The 15,667-nt window shown below is 36.5% G+C and overlaps 8 non-coding genes across 8 annotated transcripts; all 8 read right to left on the bottom strand.

Annotated features, from left to right (window-relative positions):
- Positions 1 to 425: 425 nt before the first annotated feature.
- On the bottom strand, positions 426 to 508 carry TRNAL-UAA (transfer RNA leucine (anticodon UAA)). Its single transcript has one exon. It is a non-coding gene; the product is annotated as a tRNA-Leu (tRNA).
- A 1,654-nt stretch (positions 509 to 2,162) lies between these two features.
- On the bottom strand, positions 2,163 to 2,245 carry TRNAL-UAA (transfer RNA leucine (anticodon UAA)). Its single transcript has one exon. It is a non-coding gene; the product is annotated as a tRNA-Leu (tRNA).
- Positions 2,246 to 4,359: 2,114 nt separating this feature from the next.
- TRNAL-UAA (transfer RNA leucine (anticodon UAA)) lies at positions 4,360 to 4,442 on the bottom strand. Its single transcript has one exon. It is a non-coding gene; the product is annotated as a tRNA-Leu (tRNA).
- Positions 4,443 to 7,249: 2,807 nt separating this feature from the next.
- Positions 7,250 to 7,332, bottom strand: TRNAL-UAA (transfer RNA leucine (anticodon UAA)). The gene has a single exon. It is a non-coding gene; the product is annotated as a tRNA-Leu (tRNA).
- A 1,668-nt stretch (positions 7,333 to 9,000) lies between these two features.
- TRNAL-UAA (transfer RNA leucine (anticodon UAA)) lies at positions 9,001 to 9,083 on the bottom strand. The gene has a single exon. It is a non-coding gene; the product is annotated as a tRNA-Leu (tRNA).
- A 1,654-nt stretch (positions 9,084 to 10,737) lies between these two features.
- On the bottom strand, positions 10,738 to 10,820 carry TRNAL-UAA (transfer RNA leucine (anticodon UAA)). The gene has a single exon. It is a non-coding gene; the product is annotated as a tRNA-Leu (tRNA).
- Positions 10,821 to 12,474: 1,654 nt separating this feature from the next.
- TRNAL-UAA (transfer RNA leucine (anticodon UAA)) lies at positions 12,475 to 12,557 on the bottom strand. The gene has a single exon. It is a non-coding gene; the product is annotated as a tRNA-Leu (tRNA).
- A 2,114-nt stretch (positions 12,558 to 14,671) lies between these two features.
- On the bottom strand, positions 14,672 to 14,754 carry TRNAL-UAA (transfer RNA leucine (anticodon UAA)). Its single transcript has one exon. It is a non-coding gene; the product is annotated as a tRNA-Leu (tRNA).
- Between the last annotated feature and the right edge of the window lie 913 nt (positions 14,755 to 15,667).

Here is a 15,667-nt window from a genome sequence, read left to right as displayed (position 1 = left end):
TAAGTTTGGAGCTTACTGTAATATCATGCTCTAATGTACTAGAGATTCATCTCATAATGGAAAAAATAAACATAAAAGGGCGATTGTCAGGTGCATTGAAGGTTTAATACTGTGCTATCTGGCAACAAGAACTTTTCTTTTGCTCAAACATTACTCCATTTTCAGAAACTTGTAGAATTTCAAGTATAAGATTCATACCAGGAGTGGGGTTCGAGGCCCCTCAAATTTTAAGTTTGGAACTTAATGTAATATCATGCTCTAATGTACTAGAGATTCATCTCATATTGGAAAAAAATAAACATTAAAGGGTGCTAGTCAGGGGCACTGAAGGGTAAATACTGCACTACTTGGCTACAAGAACATTTCTTTTGCTGAAACATTACTCTTTTTTCAGAAATCTTGTAGAATTTCAAGTGTAAAACTCATACCAGGAGTGGGGTTCGAACCCACGAGGATACATATCCATTGGATCTTAAGTCCAACGCCTTAACCACTCGGCCATCCTGGTGAATGCACATGAAGTTTTGGATTTCGTAGGCAGCTAGTGTTTATTGAATGTGTGCTCTCTTATGAAGTTTGCACTAACAGATTTTTTTAAGACACTTATCAAGAGCAATACACAGACTTTTAATGGGAACCTTACTGTTGACTGTAAATTTCATCCAGAAAAAAATATTTTTCCCCTTTTGTAGATTTTCATTTTTGATTACATGTTTAGTGTGGTGACCAAGAGTGAATATTAGAATAAAATGCCATCGAGATTTGTCAACAACACTAAGCACAAGGTTTTAGTTTATTTATACACTTTAACCTCTCCAAAAAAGCTCATATTTGTCAAATTCATCACTTTACCATAGGCCAGATTTTCTCAGGCGTATTTTACATTTCATGACATCCTACGCACACTGGCCATGTTTTTTTCTGGATTACCCCCCTCTAGTAGATAATGTTTTTTGTGAATGGATTGCGCTATATTTCTGATATTATTTTAACATCAAATGTTTCTTTGGGACTGTAGTTTGAATATTTACCTCAAATATTCAAATTGGCCTTAATCCCTACATTTTCCTCAATTTTTAAGTTTGGAACTTACTGTAATATCATGCTCTAATGTACTAGAGATTCATCTCATAATGGAAAAAATAAACATAAAAGGGCGATAGTCAGGTATATTGAAGATTAATACTGTGCTATCGGGCAACACAAACTTTTCTTGTGCTCAAACATTACTCCATTTTCAGAAACCTTGTAGAATTTGAAATATAAAAATCATACCAGGAGTGGGGTTTGAACCCCCTCAATTTTTAAGTTTGGAACTTAATGTAATATCATGCTCTAATGTACTAGAGATTAATCTCATAATGGAAAAAATAAACATAAATGGGCGTATGGAAGGGTTAATACTGCACTCTCTGGCAACAAGAACAATTCTTTTGCTGAAATAATAATCATTTTTTAGAAATCTTGTAGAATTTCAAGTGTAAAACTCATACCAGAAATGAGGTTCGAACCCCTCAATTTTTAAGTTTGGAGCTTACTGTAATATCATGCTCTAAGGTACTAGAGATTCATCTCATAATGGAAAAAATAAACATAAAAGGGCATATTAAAGGGTTAATTGAAGGGTTAATACTGCACTCTCTGGCAACAAGAACAATTCTTTTGCTGAAATATTAATCATTATTCAGAAATCTTGTAGAATTTCAAGTGTACAACTCATACCAGGAATGAGGTACGAACCCCTCAATTTTTAAGTTTGGAGCTTACTGTAATATCATGCTCTAATGTACTAGAGATTCATCTCATAATGGAAAAAATAAACATAAAAGGGCGATTGTCAGGTGCATTGAAGGTTTAATACTGTGCTATCTGGCAACAAGAACTTTTCTTTTGCTCAAACATTACTCCATTTTCAGAAACTTGTAGAATTTCAAGTATAAGACTCATACCAGGAGTGGGGTTCGAGGCCCCTCAAATTTTAAATTTGGAACTTAATGTAATATCATGCTCTAATGTACTAGAGATTCATCTCATAATGGAAAAAAATGGACATTAAAGGGTGATAGTCAGGGGCACTGCACTACCTGGCTACAAGAACATTTCTTTTGCTGAAACATTACTCTTGTTTCAGAAATCTTGTAGAATTTCAAGTGTAAAACTCATACCAGAAGTGGGGTTCGAACCCACGAGGATACATATCCATTGGATCTTAAGTCCAACGCCTTAACCACTCGGCCATCCTGGTGAATGCACATGAAGTTTTGGATTTCGTAGGCAGCTAGTGTTTATTGAATGTGTGCTCTCTTATGAAGTTTGCACTAACAGATTTTTTTAAGACACTTATCAAGAGCAATACACAGACTTTTAATGGGAACCTTACTGTTGACTGTAAATTTCATCCAGAAAAAAATATTTTTCCCCTTTTGTAGATTTTCATTTTTGATTACATGTTTAGTGTGGTGACCAAGAGTGAATATTAGAATAAAATGCCATCGAGATTTGTCAACAACACTAAGCACAAGGTTTTAGTTTATTTATACACTTTAACCTCTCCAAAAAAGCTCATATTTGTCAAATTCATCACTTTACCATAGGCCAGATTTTCTCAGGCGTATTTTACATTTCATGACATCCTACGCACACTGGCCATGTTTTTTTCTGGATTACCCCCCTCTAGTAGATAATGTTTTTTGTGAATGGATTGCGCTATATTTCTGATATTATTTTAACATCAAATGTTTCTTTGGGACTGTAGTTTGAATATTTACCTCAAATATTCAAATTGGCCTTAATCCCTACATTTTCCTCAATTTTTAAGTTTGGAACTTACTGTAATATCATGCTCTAATGTACTAGAGATTCATCTCATAATGGAAAAAATAAACATAAAAGGGCGATAGTCAGGTATATTGAAGATTAATACTGTGCTATCGGGCAACACAAACTTTTCTTGTGCTCAAACATTACTCCATTTTCAGAAACCTTGTAGAATTTGAAGTATAAAAATCATACCAGGAGTGGGGTTTGAACCCCCTCAATTTTTAAGTTTGGAACTTAATGTAATATCATGCTCTAATGTACTAGAGATTAATCTCATAATGGAAAAAATAAACATAAATGGGCGTATGGAAGGGTTAATACTGCACTCTCTGGCAACAAGAACAATTCTTTTGCTGAAATAATAATCATTTTTTAGAAATCTTGTAGAATTTCAAGTGTAAAACTCATACCAGAAATGAGGTTCGAACCCCTCAATTTTTAAGTTTGGAGCTTACTGTAATATCATGCTCTAAGGTACTAGAGATTCATCTCATAATGGAAAAAATAAACATAAAAGGGCATATTAAAGGGTTAATTGAAGGGTTAATACTGCACTCTCTGGCAACAAGAACAATTCTTTTGCTGAAATATTAATCATTATTCAGAAATCTTGTAGAATTTCAAGTGTACAACTCATACCAGGAATGAGGTTCGAACCCCTCAATTTTTAAGTTTGGAGCTTACTGTAATATCATGCTCTAATGTACTAGAGATTCATCTCATAATGGAAAAAATAAACATAAAAGGGCAATTGTCAGGTGCATTGAAGGTTTAATACTGTGCTATCTGGCAACAAGAACTTTTCTTTTGCTCAAACATTACTCCATTTTCAGAAACCTTGTAGAATTTGAAGTATAAAAATCATACCAGGAGTGGGGTTTGAACCCCCTCAATTTTTAAGTTTGGAACTTAATGTAATATCATGCTCTAATGTACTAGAGATTAATCTCATAATGGAAAAAATAAACATAAATGGGCGTATGGAAGGGTTAATACTGCACTCTCTGGCAACAAGAACAATTCTTTTGCTGAAATAATAATCATTTTTTAGAAATCTTGTAGAATTTCAAGTGTACAACTCATACCAGGAATGAGGTTCGAACCCCTCAATTTTTAAGTTTGGAGCTTACTGTAATATCATGCTCTAATGTACTAGAGATTCATCTCATAATGGAAAAAATAAACATAAAAGGGCGATTGTCAGGCGCATTGAAGGTTTAATACTGTGCTATCTGGCAACAAGAACTTTTCTTTTGCTCAAACATTACTCCATTTTCAGAAACTTGTAGAATTTCAAGTACAAGACTCATACCAGGAGTGGGGTTCGAGGCCCCTCAAATTTTAAGTTTGGAACTTAATGTAATATCATGCTCTAATGTACTAGAGATTCATCTCATAATGGAAAAAAATAAACATTAAAGGGTGATAGTCAGGGGCACTGAAGGGTTAATACTGCACTACCTGGCTACAAGAACATTTCTTTTGCTGAAACATTACTCTTTTTTCAGAAATCTTGTAGAATTTCAAGTGTAAAACACATACCAGGAGTGGGGTTCGAACCCACGAGGATACATATCCATTGGATCTTAAGTCCAACGCCTTAACCACTCGGCCATCCTGGTGAATGCACATGAAGTTTTGGATTTCGTAGGCAGCTAGTGTTTATTGAATGTGTGCTCTCTAGTGTTGAGCATTCCGATGCTGCAAGTATCGGGTATCAGCCGATACTTGCTGTATCGGAATTCCGATACCGGGATTCCGATACTCTTGTGGTATCGGGTATCGGGTATCGCAACAACATTAATGTTAAAATGTGTAAAAGAGAGAATTAAAATAAAAAATATCGCTATACTCACCTCTCCGACGCAGCCGGGACTTCAGCGAGGGAACCGGCAGCGTTGTTTGTTTAAAATTCGCGCTATTACTTGGTTACGTGAATTCCCGGCTTGTGATTGGTCAGGTCGGCCACGTTGCCGGGACGCGGACCAATCACAGCAAGCCGTGACGAAATTACGTCACGGCTTGCTGTGATTGGTCCGCGTCCCGGCAATATGGCCGCCCTGACCAATCACAAGCCGTGACGTCACGGGAGGCTGGACACGCGCCCATTTTAAAATGAGCGCGTCCAGCCTCCCGGCTTGTGATTGGTTGACCGCGGCGCAACCAATCACAAGCCGTGACGTCACGGGAGGCTGGACACGCGCCCATTTTAAAATGAGCGTGTCCAGCCTCCCGGCTTGTGATTGGTTGACCGCGGCGCAACCAATCACAAGCCGTGACGTCACGGGAGGCTGGACACGCGCCCATTTTAAAATGAGCGCGTGTCCAGCCTCCCGTGACGTCACGGCTTGTGATTGGTCAGGGCGGCCATATTGCCGGGACGCGGACCAATCACAGCAAGCCGTGACGTAATTTCGTCACGGCTTGCTGTGATTGGTCCGCGTCCCGGCAACATGGCCGACCTGACCAATCACAAGCCGGGAATTCACGTAACCAAGTAATAGCGCAAATTTTAAACAAACAACGCTGCCGGTTCCCTCGCTGAGGTCCCGGCTGCGTCGGACAGGTGAGTATAGCGATATTTTTTATTTTAATTCTTTCTTTTACACATTTATATGGTTCCCAGGGCCTGAAGGAGAGTTTCCTCTCCTTCAGACCCTGGGAACCATCAGGAATACCGTCCGATACATGAGTCCCATTGACTTGTATTGGTATCGGGTATCGGTATCGGATTGGATCCGATATTTTGCCGGTATCGGCCGATACTTTCCGATACCGATACTTTCAAGTATCGGACGGTATCGCTCAACACTAGTGCTCTCTTATGAAGTTTGCACTAACAGATTTTTTTAAGACTCTTATCAAGAGCAATACACAGACTTTTAATGGGAACCTTACTGTTGAGTGTAAATTTCATCCAGAAAAAAATATTTTTCCCCTTTTGTAGATTTTCATTTTTGATTACATGTTTAGTGTGGTGACCAAGAGTGCATATTAGAATAAAATGTCATCGAGATTTGTCAACAACACTAAGCACAAGGTTTTAGTTTATTTAAACACTTTAACCTCTCCAAAAAAGCTCATATTTGTCAAATTCATCACCTTACCATAGGCCAGATTTTCTCAGGCGTATTTTACATTTCATGACATCCTACGCACACTGGCCATGTTTTTTTCTGGATTACCCCCCTCTAGTAGATAATGTTTTTTGTGAATGGATTGCGCTATATTTCTGATATTATTTTAACATCAAATGTTTCTTTGGGACTGTAGTTTGAATATTTACCTCAAATATTCAAATTGGCCTTAATCCCTACATTTTCCTCAATTTTTAAGTTTGGAACTTACTGTAATATCATGCTCTAATGTACTAGAGATTCATCTCATAATGGAAAAAATAAACATAAAAGGGCGATAGTCAGGTATATTGAAGATTAATACTGTGCTATCGGGCAACACAAACTTTTCTTGTGCTCAAACATTACTCCATTTTCAGAAACCTTGTAGAATTTGAAGTATAAAAATCATACCAGGAGTGGGGTTTGAACCCCCTCAATTTTTAAGTTTGGAACTTAATGTAATATCATGCTCTAATGTACTAGAGATTAATCTCATAATGGAAAAAATAAACATAAATGGGCGTATGGAAGGGTTAATACTGCACTCTCTGGCAACAAGAACAATTCTTTTGCTGAAATAATAATCATTTTTTAGAAATCTTGTAGAATTTCAAGTGTAAAACTCATACCAGAAATGAGGTTCGAACCCCTCAATTTTTAAGTTTGGAGCTTACTGTAATATCATGCTCTAAGGTACTAGAGATTCATCTCATAATGGAAAAAATAAACATAAAAGGGCATATTAAAGGGTTAATTGAAGGGTTAATTCTGCACTCTCTGGCAACAAGAACAATTCTTTTGCTGAAATATTAATCATTATTCAGAAATCTTGTAGAATTTCAAGTGTACAACTCATACCAGGAATGAGGTTCGAACCCCTCAATTTTTAAGTTTGGAGCTTACTGTAATATCATGCTCTAATGTACTAGAGATTCATCTCATAATGGAAAAAATAAACATAAAAGGGCGATTGTCCGGTGCATTGAAGGTTTAATACTGTGCTATCTGGCAACAAGAACTTTTCTTTTGCTCAAACATTACTCCATTTTCAGAAACTTGTAGAATTTCAAGTATAAGACTCATACCAGGAGTGGGGTTCGAGGCCCCTCAAATTTTAAGTTTGGAACTTAATGTAATATCATGCTCTAATGTACTAGAGATTCATCTCATAATGGAAAAAAATAAACATTAAAGGGTGATAGTCAGGGGCACTGAAGGGTTTACTGCACTACCTGGCTACAAGAACATTTCTTTTGCTGAAACATTACTCTTTTTTCAGAAATCTTGTAGAATTTCAAGTGTAAAACTCATACCAGGAGTGGGGTTCGAACCCACAAGAATACATATCCATTGGATCTTAAGTCCAACGCCTTAACCACTCGGCCATCCTGGTGAATGCACATGAAGTTTTGGATTTCGTAGGCAGCTAGTGTTTATTGAATGTGTGCTCTCTTATGAAGTTTGCACTAACAGATTTTTTTAAGACACTTATCAAGAGCAATACACAGACTTTTAATGGGAACCTTACTGTTGACTGTAAATTTCATCCAGAAAAAAATATTTTTCCCCTTTTGTAGATTTTCATTTTTGATTACATGTTTAGTGTGGTGACCAAGAGTGAATATTAGAATAAAATGCCATCGAGATTTGTCAACAACACTAAGCACAAGGTTTTAGTTTATTTAAACACTTTAACCTCTCCAAAAAAGCTCATATTTGTCAAATTCATCACTTTACCATAGGCGAGATTTTCTCAGGCGTATTTTACATTTCATGACATCCTACGCACACTGGCCATGTTTTTTTCTGGATTACCCCCCTCTAGTAGATAATGTTTTTTGTGAATGGATTGCGCTATATTTCTGATATTATTTTAACATCAAATGTTTCTTTGGGACTGTAGTTTGAATATTTACCTCAAATATTCAAATTGGCCTTAATCCCTACATTTTCCTCAATTTTTAAGTTTGGAACTTACTGTAATATCATGCTCTAATGTACTAGAGATTCATCTCATAATGGAAAAAATAAACATAAAAGGGCGATAGTCAGGTATATTGAAGATTAATACTGTGCTATCGGGCAACACAAACTTTTCTTGTGCTCAAACATTACTCCATTTTCAGAAACCTTGTAGAATTTGAAGTATAAAAATCATACCAGGAGTGGGGTTTGAACCCCCTCAATTTTTAAGTTTGGAACTTAATGTAATATCATGCTCTAATGTACTAGAGATTAATCTCATAATGGAAAAAATAAACATAAATGGGCGTATGGAAGGGTTAATACTGCACTCTCTGGCAACAAGAACAATTCTTTTGCTGAAATAATAATCATTTTTTAGAAATCTTGTAGAATTTCAAGTGTAAAACTCATACCAGAAATGAGGTTCGAACCCCTCAATTTTTAAGTTTGGAGCTTACTGTAATATCATGCTCTAAGGTACTAGAGATTCATCTCATAATGGAAAAAATAAACATAAAAGGGCATATTAAAGGGTTAATTGAAGGGTTAATTCTGCACTCTCTGGCAACAAGAACAATTCTTTTGCTGAAATATTAATCATTATTCAGAAATCTTGTAGAATTTCAAGTGTACAACTCATACCAGGAATGAGGTTCGAACCCCTCAATTTTTAAGTTTGGAGCTTACTGTAATATCATGCTCTAATGTACTAGAGATTCATCTCATAATGGAAAAAATAAACATAAAAGGGCGATTGTCAGGTGCATTGAAGGTTTAATACTGTGCTATCTGGCAACAAGAACTTTTCTTTTGCTCAAACATTACTCCATTTTCAGAAACTTGTAGAATTTCAAGTATAAGACTCATACCAGGAGTGGGGTTCGAGGCCCCTCAAATTTTAAGTTTGGAACTTAATGTAATATCATGCTCTAATGTACTAGAGATTCATCTCATATTGGAAAAAAATAAACATTAAAGGGTGCTAGTCAGGGGCACTGAAGGGTAAATACTGCACTACCTGGCTACAAGAACATTTCTTTTGCTGAAACATTACTCTTTTTTCAGAAATCTTGTAGAATTTCAAGTGTAAAACTCATACCAGGAGTGGGGTTCGAACCCACGAGGATACATATCCATTGGATCTTAAGTCCAACGCCTTAACCACTCGGCCATCCTGGTGAATGCACATGAAGTTTTGGATTTCGTAGGCAGCTAGTGTTTATTGAATGTGTGCTCTCTTATGAAGTTTGCACTAACAGATTTTTTTAAGACACTTATCAAGAGCAATACACAGACTTTTAATGGGAACCTTACTGTTGACTGTAAATTTCATCCAGAAAAAAATATTTTTCCCCTTTTGTAGATTTTCATTTTTGATTACATGTTTAGTGTGGTGACCAAGAGTGAATATTAGAATAAAATGCCATCGAGATTTGTCAACAACACTAAGCACAAGGTTTTAGTTTATTTATACACTTTAACCTCTCCAAAAAAGCTCATATTTGTCAAATTCATCACTTTACCATAGGCCAGATTTTCTCAGGCGTATTTTACATTTCATGACATCCTACGCACACTGGCCATGTTTTTTTCTGGATTACCCCCCTCTAGTAGATAATGTTTTTTGTGAATGGATTGCGCTATATTTCTGATATTATTTTAACATCAAATGTTTCTTTGGGACTGTAGTTTGAATATTTACCTCAAATATTCAAATTGGCCTTAATCCCTACATTTTCCTCAATTTTTAAGTTTGGAACTTACTGTAATATCATGCTCTAATGTACTAGAGATTCATCTCATAATGGAAAAAATAAACATAAAAGGGCGATAGTCAGGTATATTGAAGATTAATACTGTGCTATCGGGCAACACAAACTTTTCTTGTGCTCAAACATTACTCCATTTTCAGAAACCTTGTAGAATTTGAAATATAAAAATCATACCAGGAGTGGGGTTTGAACCCCCTCAATTTTTAAGTTTGGAACTTAATGTAATATCATGCTCTAATGTACTAGAGATTAATCTCATAATGGAAAAAATAAACATAAATGGGCGTATGGAAGGGTTAATACTGCACTCTCTGGCAACAAGAACAATTCTTTTGCTGAAATAATAATCATTTTTTAGAAATCTTGTAGAATTTCAAGTGTAAAACTCATACCAGAAATGAGGTTCGAACCCCTCAATTTTTAAGTTTGGAGCTTACTGTAATATCATGCTCTAAGGTACTAGAGATTCATCTCATAATGGAAAAAATAAACATAAAAGGGCATATTAAAGGGTTAATTGAAGGGTTAATACTGCACTCTCTGGCAACAAGAACAATTCTTTTGCTGAAATATTAATCATTATTCAGAAATCTTGTAGAATTTCAAGTGTACAACTCATACCAGGAATGAGGTACGAACCCCTCAATTTTTAAGTTTGGAGCTTACTGTAATATCATGCTCTAATGTACTAGAGATTCATCTCATAATGGAAAAAATAAACATAAAAGGGCGATTGTCAGGTGCATTGAAGGTTTAATACTGTGCTATCTGGCAACAAGAACTTTTCTTTTGCTCAAACATTACTCCATTTTCAGAAACTTGTAGAATTTCAAGTATAAGACTCATACCAGGAGTGGGGTTCGAGGCCCCTCAAATTTTAAATTTGGAACTTAATGTAATATCATGCTCTAATGTACTAGAGATTCATCTCATAATGGAAAAAAATGGACATTAAAGGGTGATAGTCAGGGGCACTGCACTACCTGGCTACAAGAACATTTCTTTTGCTGAAACATTACTCTTGTTTCAGAAATCTTGTAGAATTTCAAGTGTAAAACTCATACCAGGAGTGGGGTTCGAACCCACGAGGATACATATCCATTGGATCTTAAGTCCAACGCCTTAACCACTCGGCCATCCTGGTGAATGCACATGAAGTTTTGGATTTCGTAGGCAGCTAGTGTTTATTGAATGTGTGCTCTCTTATGAAGTTTGCACTAACAGATTTTTTTAAGACACTTATCAAGAGCAATACACAGACTTTTAATGGGAACCTTACTGTTGACTGTAAATTTCATCCAGAAAAAAATATTTTTCCCCTTTTGTAGATTTTCATTTTTGATTACATGTTTAGTGTGGTGACCAAGAGTGAATATTAGAATAAAATGCCATCGAGATTTGTCAACAACACTAAGCACAAGGTTTTAGTTTATTTATACACTTTAACCTCTCCAAAAAAGCTCATATTTGTCAAATTCATCACTTTACCATAGGCCAGATTTTCTCAGGCGTATTTTACATTTCATGACATCCTACGCACACTGGCCATGTTTTTTTCTGGATTACCCCCCTCTAGTAGATAATGTTTTTTGTGAATGGATTGCGCTATATTTCTGATATTATTTTAACATCAAATGTTTCTTTGGGACTGTAGTTTGAATATTTACCTCAAATATTCAAATTGGCCTTAATCCCTACATTTTCCTCAATTTTTAAGTTTGGAACTTACTGTAATATCATGCTCTAATGTACTAGAGATTCATCTCATAATGGAAAAAATAAACATAAAAGGGCGATAGTCAGGTATATTGAAGATTAATACTGTGCTATCGGGCAACACAAACTTTTCTTGTGCTCAAACATTACTCCATTTTCAGAAACCTTGTAGAATTTGAAATATAAAAATCATACCAGGAGTGGGGTTTGAACCCCCTCAATTTTTAAGTTTGGAACTTAATGTAATATCATGCTCTAATGTACTAGAGATTAATCTCATAATGGAAAAAATAAACATAAATGGGCGTATGGAAGGGTTAATACTGCACTCTCTGGCAACAAGAACAATTCTTTTGCTGAAATAATAATCATTTTTTAGAAATCTTGTAGAATTTCAAGTGTAAAACTCATACCAGAAATGAGGTTCGAACCCCTCAATTTTTAAGTTTGGAGCTTACTGTAATATCATGCTCTAAGGTACTAGAGATTCATCTCATAATGGAAAAAATAAACATAAAAGGGCATATTAAAGGGTTAATTGAAGGGTTAATACTGCACTCTCTGGCAACAAGAACAATTCTTTTGCTGAAATATTAATCATTATTCAGAAATCTTGTAGAATTTCAAGTGTACAACTCATACCAGGAATGAGGTACGAACCCCTCAATTTTTAAGTTTGGAGCTTACTGTAATATCATGCTCTAATGTACTAGAGATTCATCTCATAATGGAAAAAATAAACATAAAAGGGCGATTGTCAGGTGCATTGAAGGTTTAATACTGTGCTATCTGGCAACAAGAACTTTTCTTTTGCTCAAACATTACTCCATTTTCAGAAACTTGTAGAATTTCAAGTGTAAGACTCATACCAGGAGTGGGGTTCGAGGCCCCTCAAATTTTAAATTTGGAACTTAATGTAATATCATGCTCTAATGTACTAGAGATTCATCTCATAATGGAAAAAAATGGACATTAAAGGGTGATAGTCAGGGGCACTGCACTACCTGGCTACAAGAACATTTCTTTTGCTGAAACATTACTTTTGTTTCAGAAATCTTGTAGAATTTCAAGTGTAAAACTCATACCAGGAGTGGGGTTCGAACCCACGAGGATACATATCCATTGGATCTTAAGTCCAACGCCTTAACCACTCGGCCATCCTGGTGAATGCACATGAAGTTTTGGATTTCGTAGGCAGCTAGTGTTTATTGAATGTGTGCTCTCTTATGAAGTTTGCACTAACAGATTTTTTTAAGACACTTATCAAGAGCAATACACAGACTTTTAATGGGAACCTTACTGTTGACTGTAAATTTCATCCAGAAAAAAATATTTTTCCCCTTTTGTAGATTTTCATTTTTGATTACATGTTTAGTGTGGTGACCAAGAGTGAATATTAGAATAAAATGCCATCGAGATTTGTCAACAACACTAAGCACAAGGTTTTAGTTTATTTATACACTTTAACCTCTCCAAAAAAGCTCATATTTGTCAAATTCATCACTTTACCATAGGCCAGATTTTCTCAGGCGTATTTTACATTTCATGACATCCTACGCACACTGGCCATGTTTTTTTCTGGATTACCCCCCTCTAGTAGATAATGTTTTTTGTGAATGGATTGCGCTATATTTCTGATATTATTTTAACATCAAATGTTTCTTTGGGACTGTAGTTTGAATATTTACCTCAAATATTCAAATTGGCCTTAATCCCTACATTTTCCTCAATTTTTAAGTTTGGAACTTACTGTAATATCATGCTCTAATGTACTAGAGATTCATCTCATAATGGAAAAAATAAACATAAAAGGGCGATAGTCAGGTATATTGAAGATTAATACTGTGCTATCGGGCAACACAAACTTTTCTTGTGCTCAAACATTACTCCATTTTCAGAAACCTTGTAGAATTTGAAGTATAAAAATCATACCAGGAGTGGGGTTTGAACCCCCTCAATTTTTAAGTTTGGAACTTAATGTAATATCATGCTCTAATGTACTAGAGATTAATCTCATAATGGAAAAAATAAACATAAATGGGCGTATGGAAGGGTTAATACTGCACTCTCTGGCAACAAGAACAATTCTTTTGCTGAAATAATAATCATTTTTTAGAAATCTTGTAGAATTTCAAGTGTAAAACTCATACCAGAAATGAGGTTCGAACCCCTCAATTTTTAAGTTTGGAGCTTACTGTAATATCATGCTCTAAGGTACTAGAGATTCATCTCATAATGGAAAAAATAAACATAAAAGGGCATATTAAAGGGTTAATTGAAGGGTTAATACTGCACTCTCTGGCAACAAGAACAATTCTTTTGCTGAAATATTAATCATTATTCAGAAATCTTGTAGAATTTCAAGTGTACAACTCATACCAGGAATGAGGTTCGAACCCCTCAATTTTTAAGTTTGGAGCTTACTGTAATATCATGCTCTAATGTACTAGAGATTCATCTCATAATGGAAAAAATAAACATAAAAGGGCAATTGTCAGGTGCATTGAAGGTTTAATACTGTGCTATCTGGCAACAAGAACTTTTCTTTTGCTCAAACATTACTCCATTTTCAGAAACCTTGTAGAATTTGAAGTATAAAAATCATACCAGGAGTGGGGTTTGAACCCCCTCAATTTTTAAGTTTGGAACTTAATGTAATATCATGCTCTAATGTACTAGAGATTAATCTCATAATGGAAAAAATAAACATAAATGGGCGTATGGAAGGGTTAATACTGCACTCTCTGGCAACAAGAACAATTCTTTTGCTGAAATAATAATCATTTTTTAGAAATCTTGTAGAATTTCAAGTGTACAACTCATACCAGGAATGAGGTTCGAACCCCTCAATTTTTAAGTTTGGAGCTTACTGTAATATCATGCTCTAATGTACTAGAGATTCATCTCATAATGGAAAAAATAAACATAAAAGGGCGATTGTCAGGCGCATTGAAGGTTTAATACTGTGCTATCTGGCAACAAGAACTTTTCTTTTGCTCAAACATTACTCCATTTTCAGAAACTTGTAGAATTTCAAGTACAAGACTCATACCAGGAGTGGGGTTCGAGGCCCCTCAAATTTTAAGTTTGGAACTTAATGTAATATCATGCTCTAATGTACTAGAGATTCATCTCATAATGGAAAAAAATAAACATTAAAGGGTGATAGTCAGGGGCACTGAAGGGTTAATACTGCACTACCTGGCTACAAGAACATTTCTTTTGCTGAAACATTACTCTTTTTTCAGAAATCTTGTAGAATTTCAAGTGTAAAACACATACCAGGAGTGGGGTTCGAACCCACGAGGATACATATCCATTGGATCTTAAGTCCAACGCCTTAACCACTCGGCCATCCTGGTGAATGCACATGAAGTTTTGGATTTCGTAGGCAGCTAGTGTTTATTGAATGTGTGCTCTCTAGTGTTGAGCATTCCGATGCTGCAAGTATCGGGTATCGGCCGATACTTGCTGTATCGGAATTCCGATACCGGGATTCCGATACTCTTGTGGTATCGGGTATCGGGTATCGCAACAACATTAATGTTAAAATGTGTAAAAGAGAGAATTAAAATAAAAAATATCGCTATACTCACCTCTCCGACGCAGCCGGGACTTCAGCGAGGGAACCGGCAGCGTTGTTTGTTTAAAATTCGCGCTATTACTTGGTTACGTGAATTCCCGGCTTGTGATTGGTCAGGTCGGCCACGTTGCCGGGACGCGGACCAATCACAGCAAGCCGTGACGAAATTACGTCACGGCTTGCTGTGATTGGTCCGCGTCCCGGCAATATGGCCGCCCTGACCAATCACAAGCCGTGACGTCACGGGAGGCTGGACACGCGCCCATTTTAAAATGAGCGCGTCCAGCCTCCCGGCTTGTGATTGGTTGACCGCGGCGCAACCAATCACAAGCCGTGACGTCACGGGAGGCTGGACACGCGCCCATTTTAAAATGAGCGTGTCCAGCCTCCCGGCTTGTGATTGGTTGACCGCGGCGCAACCAATCACAAGCCGTGACGTCACGGGAGGCTGGACACGCGCCCATTTTAAAATGAGCGCGTGTCCAGCCTCCCGTGACGTCACGGCTTGTGATTGGTCAGGGCGGCCATATTGCCGGGACGCGGACCAATCACAGCAAGCCGTGACGTAATTTCGTCACGGCTTGCTGTGATTGGTCCGCGTCCCGGCAACATGGCCGACCTGACCAATCACAAGCCGGGAATTCACGTAACCAAGTAATAGCGCAAATTTTAAACAAACAACGCTGCCGGTT

This window comes from Ranitomeya variabilis, chromosome 2 (genome assembly GCF_051348905.1).
Source record: "Ranitomeya variabilis isolate aRanVar5 chromosome 2, aRanVar5.hap1, whole genome shotgun sequence".
In the NCBI taxonomy this organism is placed as follows: Eukaryota; Metazoa; Chordata; class Amphibia; order Anura; family Dendrobatidae; genus Ranitomeya; species Ranitomeya variabilis.
Note: the sequence above shows the minus strand (reverse complement) of the source record. Positions and strands in the feature narration are given on the sequence as shown.